This window comes from Mercenaria mercenaria, chromosome 3 (genome assembly GCF_021730395.1).
Source record: "Mercenaria mercenaria strain notata chromosome 3, MADL_Memer_1, whole genome shotgun sequence".
NCBI lineage: Eukaryota > Metazoa > Mollusca > Bivalvia > Venerida > Veneridae > Mercenaria > Mercenaria mercenaria.
Genome location: NC_069363.1, coordinates 33942413 through 33948442, shown reverse-complemented (window position 1 = coordinate 33948442; position 6030 = coordinate 33942413).

Genomic DNA, 6030 nt, shown 5'->3' with positions numbered 1-6030 from the left:
TAAAGTCTAATCTCCTATAAAAACGTGTTCTGAACACATCTCATATCTATTTCGCCAAGCAATGGTAAAAGTCGAATAAGGAATAAGTAACTGGATTCATTTCGTTACTTATTCCTTATTCAAACGCGAATAAGAAACACACAAATTTACAACAAAATAAAGTGTCATCGCTTTCACTATTTTTCCAGCATGATCTAATTTTTCACTTTGAGACCTACTAAACGTGTTCTGAATACATGTCATATTGTTTTCTCCGAGAAATGAAAAAACTCGAATAAGGAATAAGTAACTGACGTTATTTTGTTACTTATTCCTTATTCAAACGCGTATAAGTAACAGGCAAATTATTACCATATAAAGTCTCACCTCGTTCACCATTTCTTCAATATTATTTAATTACTCACTATTAGATCTACAAAACGTGTTGTGAACGCATGTTATATTGTTTTCGCCGAGAAATGATAAAACTCGAATAAGGAATAAGTAACTGGATTCATTTTGTTACTTATTCCTTATTCAAACGCGAATTAGTAACAGACAAATTAACAACAAAAAAAGTCTCACTATTTTTTCAACGTGACTTAATTACTCACTATAAGACCTACAAAATGTGTTCTGAACACATGCCATGTCTTTTTTCGCCCAGAAAAATTATTAAGTCGAATAAGGAATAAGTAACTAGTTTCATTTTGTTACTTATTCCTTATTCAAACGCGAATAAGTAACAGAGAAATAAATAACAGATTAAGTCTCACAACGTTCACCATTTTTTCAGTATGATTTAGTAACATACTTTTCAACCTACAAAACGTGTTCCGAACACATGACATTTTTCTTTCATCAGAAAATTGCAGAATTCGAATAATTAGAACTGGAAAAAGTAAAAGATGGATGAACTTGGGATAACACTCATCTCGTTCATCCTTCCTTCAACTTGATTATATTACTCACTATAACACCTACAAAACGTGTTCTGAACACATGTCATGTCGTTTTCGCCGAGAGCTGATATACTTCGAATAAGGAATAAGTAACTGGATTCATTTTGTTACTTATTCCTTATTCAAACGCGAATAAGTAACAGACAAATTTACAGCAAATAAAGTGTCATCGCTTTCACTATTTCTTCAGCATGATTTAATTATTCAGTTTAAAACCTACTAAACGTGTTCTGAACTCGTGTCATATTGTTACTCCGAGAAATGAAAAACTCGCATAAGGAATAAGTAAATAGTTTTCATTTGTTACTTTTTTCCTTTCCTTATTCAAACGCGAATAAGTAACAGAGAAATAAACTTCAGATTAATTTCCCCATCACGTTCACCATTTTTTTTCAATATGTTTAAAGTACACATTTTTCAACCTACAAAACGTGGTTCCGAACACATGACATTTTTCTTTCCATCAGAAAATTGCAGAAGTCGAATAATTAGAACTGGAAAAAGTAAAAGATGAATGAACTTAAGATAACACCTCATCTCGTTCATCATTCCTTCAACTTGATTTTATTACTCACTATAACACCTACGAAACGTGTTCTGAACACATGTCATATCGTTTTCGCCGAGAACTGACATACGTCGAATAAGGAATAAGTAACTGGATTCATTTTGTTACTTATTCCTTATTCAAACGCGAATAAGTAACAGACTAATGAATACCATATAAAGTCCCCACCTCTTTCACCATTTCTTCAACATGATTTAAATACTCACAGTTAAACCTACAAAACGTGTTCTGAACACATGTCATATCTTTTTCAACAACCGAGAAATGATAAAAGTCGAATAAGGAAAAAATACTGAATTCATTTTGTTACTTATTCCTTATTCAAACCGAATAAATAACGAGAAATAAACACCAGATTAGGTCTCATCACCTTCACCATTTTTTCAATATGATTTTAGTAACACATTTTTTCAACCTAAAAAAACGTGTTCCGAACACTTGACATTTTTCTTTCATCAGAAAATTGCAGAAGTCGAATAATTAGAACTGGAAAAAGTTAAAGATGAATGAACTTAAGATAACACCTCATATCGTTCATCATTCTTCAACTTGATTTTATTACTCACTATAAACACCTACAAAACGTGTTCTGAACACATGTCACAATCGTTTTTCCCGCCGAGAACTGATAAACGTCCAATAAGGAATAAGTAACTGGATTCATTTTGTTACTTATTCCTTATTCAAACGCGAATAAGTAACAGACTAATTAATACCATATAAAGTCTCATCGCGTTCATTATTTCTTCAACATGATTTAAATACTCACTGTTAATCCTACAAAACGTGTTCTGAACACATGTCATATCTTTTTCGCCGAGAAATGATAAAAGTCGAATAAGGAATAAGTAACTGAATTCATTTTGTTACTTATTCCTTATTCAAAACGCGAATAAGTAACAGAGAAATAAATACCAGATTAAGCCCTCATCTCGTTCACCATTTTTTTCAGTATGTTTTAGTAACACACTTTTTAACCTACAAAACTTTGTTCCGAACACATGACATTTTTCTTTCATCAGAAATTGCAGAAGTCGAATGATTAGAACTGGAAAAAGTAAAAGATGAATGAACTTAAGATAACACCTCATATCGTTCATCATTTCTTCAACTTAATTTTATTACTCACTTTAAACACCTACAAAACGTGTTCTGAACACATGTCCATATCGTTTTCCGCCGAGAACTGATATAACTTCGAATAAAGAATAAGTAACTGGATTCATTTTGTTACTTATTCCTTATTCAAACGCGAATAAGTAACAGACAAATTTAACATCAAAATAAAGTGTCATCGCTTTCACTATTTCTTCAGCATGATTTAATTATTCACTTAAGACCTACTAAACGTTTCTGAAGTCATGTCATATTGTTCTCTCCCCTCCGAGAAATGAGAAAACTCGAATAAGGAATAAGTAACTGGTTTCATTTTTGTTACTTATTCCTTATTCAAAAGCGAATAGGTAACAAAGAAATTAACAATAACTAATATCACTCCTACTTAAATGTCGAATATTTCAATTTCTCTCACAATTTTCTGTTCGGAAGGTTATGCCCTGGCGTTAAATTATAAATAACAGGGAATGCCAGAGAGTTTACAGATAGCGACTTTACATTGGTTTTTAATAAACCTATCAAATTACTAGCCCCCCTTCTTCACGGTGAGCTTTTGACATTGAAATGAACATAAGGTCAGTTTATATATGTTTTTATGGGTTTCATTGCATCAGAAATAACAGATTACTTCAAGTAAAAGATACAATTGATGTAGTACTAAAATCTTATTTTGAATTGAATGCTTAGGAAATTTAATGCACTTGATTTAAGTATAGTAATGAACCTATGAAAGTTACTTAATCTTTATCACTTTGAAAAGAAACAATTAGCATTTCATATACTGTAGTTATCATAAGAGATAGTTTAAAGGCCCATGTAATAATTTCAAGTAGCATTTATTTAACCAAAAAAGTTATCTTTCGGACAAAATTAGCGTTTATTTGCTCAGAAAATAATCACAGTGTTACTTTTTAACTTGAAATTATACAACAGAAAATATAGGACAGTATCTTTTTCAATGATATTACAAAAAAAGAAGAGTGAAATGTCTTACTTGTTACTTATTCGTTCGCGAATAAGTAACAGAAGAATTATCAAAAGATGAATTCAAAAATCGATCACAATTATGTAGAGTATGATTATGTAAGCTATAACAAGTCATATAAATTTGGTTCTAAACATGTCTGAATTATATTAAACCCGTACGTTACTTAAAACATATTTGTGCACGAATAAGTAAAACATGCATTTGCACTAGATGCAGTGCCAAATCTTACGTTCAACATGATTGACTAATCCTCAACAAGTCCTATAAAACCGATTTCGAACATGTCTGAATTATATTGAACCCGCACGTTACTTGTTACTTATTCGGCCGCGAATAAGTAACAGAAGAATTACCACAAGCTGAAGTCGCAAATCGAACATACTTATGTCGAGTGTGATTGAGTAAGCTATAACAAGTCATATAAATTTAGCTCTGAACATGTCTGAATTATATTAAACCCATACGTTACTTATTACTTATTTGTGCACAAATAAGTAAAACATGCACTAACAATAGATGCAGTGCCAAATCTTATGTTCAGCATGATTGACTAGCTCTCAACAAGTCCTATAAAACCGATTTTGAACATGTCTGAATTATGTTGAACCCGCACGTTACTTGTTACTTATTCGGCCGCGAAAAAGTAAAAGAAGAATTACCAAAAGATGAAGTCGCAAATCGAACATACTTATGTCGAGTGTGATTGAGTAAGCTATAACAAGTCATATAAATTTAGCTCTGAACATGTCTGAATTATATTAAACCCATACGTTACTTATTACTTATTTGTGCACAAATAAGTAAAACATGCACTAGCACTAGATGCAGTGCCAAATCGTATGTTCAGCATGATTGACTAGCTCTCAACAAGTCCTATCAAACCGATTTTGAACATGTCTGAATTATATTGAACCCGCACGTTACTTGTTACTTATTCGGCCGCGAATAAGTAACAGAAGAATTATCACAAGATGAAGTCGCAAATCGAACATACTTATGTCGAGTGTGATTGGGTAAGCTATAACAAGTCATATAAATTTAGCTCTGAACATGTCTGAGTTATATTAAGCCCATACGTTACTTATTACTTATTTGTGCACAAATAAGTAAAACATGCACTAGCACTAGATGCAGTGCCAAATCTTATGTTCAGCATGATTGACTAGCTCTCAACAAGTCCTATAAAACCGATTTTGAACATGTCTGAATTATATTGAACCCGCACGTTTCTTGTTACTTATTCGGCCGCGAATAAGTAACAGAAGAATTACCACAAGATGAATTCGCAAATCGAACACAACTATGTAGAGTATGATTGAGTAAGCTATAAGAAGTCATGTAAATTTGGTTCTGAACATGTCTGAACTGTATTAAATCCGTACGTTACTTATTACTTATTTGTGCACGAATAAGTAAAACATGCACTAGCGCTAGATGCAGTGCCAAATCTTATGTTCAGCATGATTGACTAACCCTCAACAAGTCCTATGAAACCAATTTTGAACATGTCTGAATTATATTGAACCCGCACGTTACTTGTTACTTATTCGGCCGCGAATAAGTAACAGATGGATAACCACAAGATGAAGTCGCAAATCGAACATACTTATGTAAAGTATGATTTAGTAAGCTATAACAAACCATATAAATTTGGTTCTGAACATGCCTGAATTATATCAAACCCGTACGTTACTTATTACTTATTTGTGCACGAATAAGTTAAACATATACTAGCACCAGATGCAGTGCCAATTCTTATGTTCAGCATGATTGACTAACCTCAGCAAGTACTATAGAACCAATTTTGAACATGTCTGAATTATATTGAACCCGCACGTTACTTGTTACTTATTTGTGCTCGAGATGAGGTGTTATCTTAAGTTCATTCATCTTTTACTTTTTCCAGTTCTAATTATTCGACTTCTGCAATTTTCTGATGAAAGAAAAATGTCATGTGTTCGGAACACGTTTTGAATCCTTATTCGACGTATGTCAGTTCTCGGCGAAAACGATATGACATGTGTTCAGAACACGTAGGTTTATATGAGTAACAAAATCAAGTTGAAGAAATGAAAGAACGAAAGGGGTGTTATCTTAAGTTCATTCATCTTTTACTTTTTTTTCCAGTTTCTAAATTTTCGACTTCTGCAATTTTCTGATGAAAGAAAAATGTCAAGTGGTTCGGAACACGTTTTTGTAGGTTGAAAAGTGTGTTACTAAATCATACTGAAAAAATGGTGAACGTGATATGACTTAATCTGGTGTTTATTTCTCTGTTACTTATTCGCGTTTGAATAAGGAATAAGGAATAAGTAACAAAATGAAATAGTTACTTATTCCTTATTCGACTTGTAATATTTCTAGGCGAAAAAGACATGGCATGTGGTTCAGAACACTTTTATAGGTCTTAAAGTGAG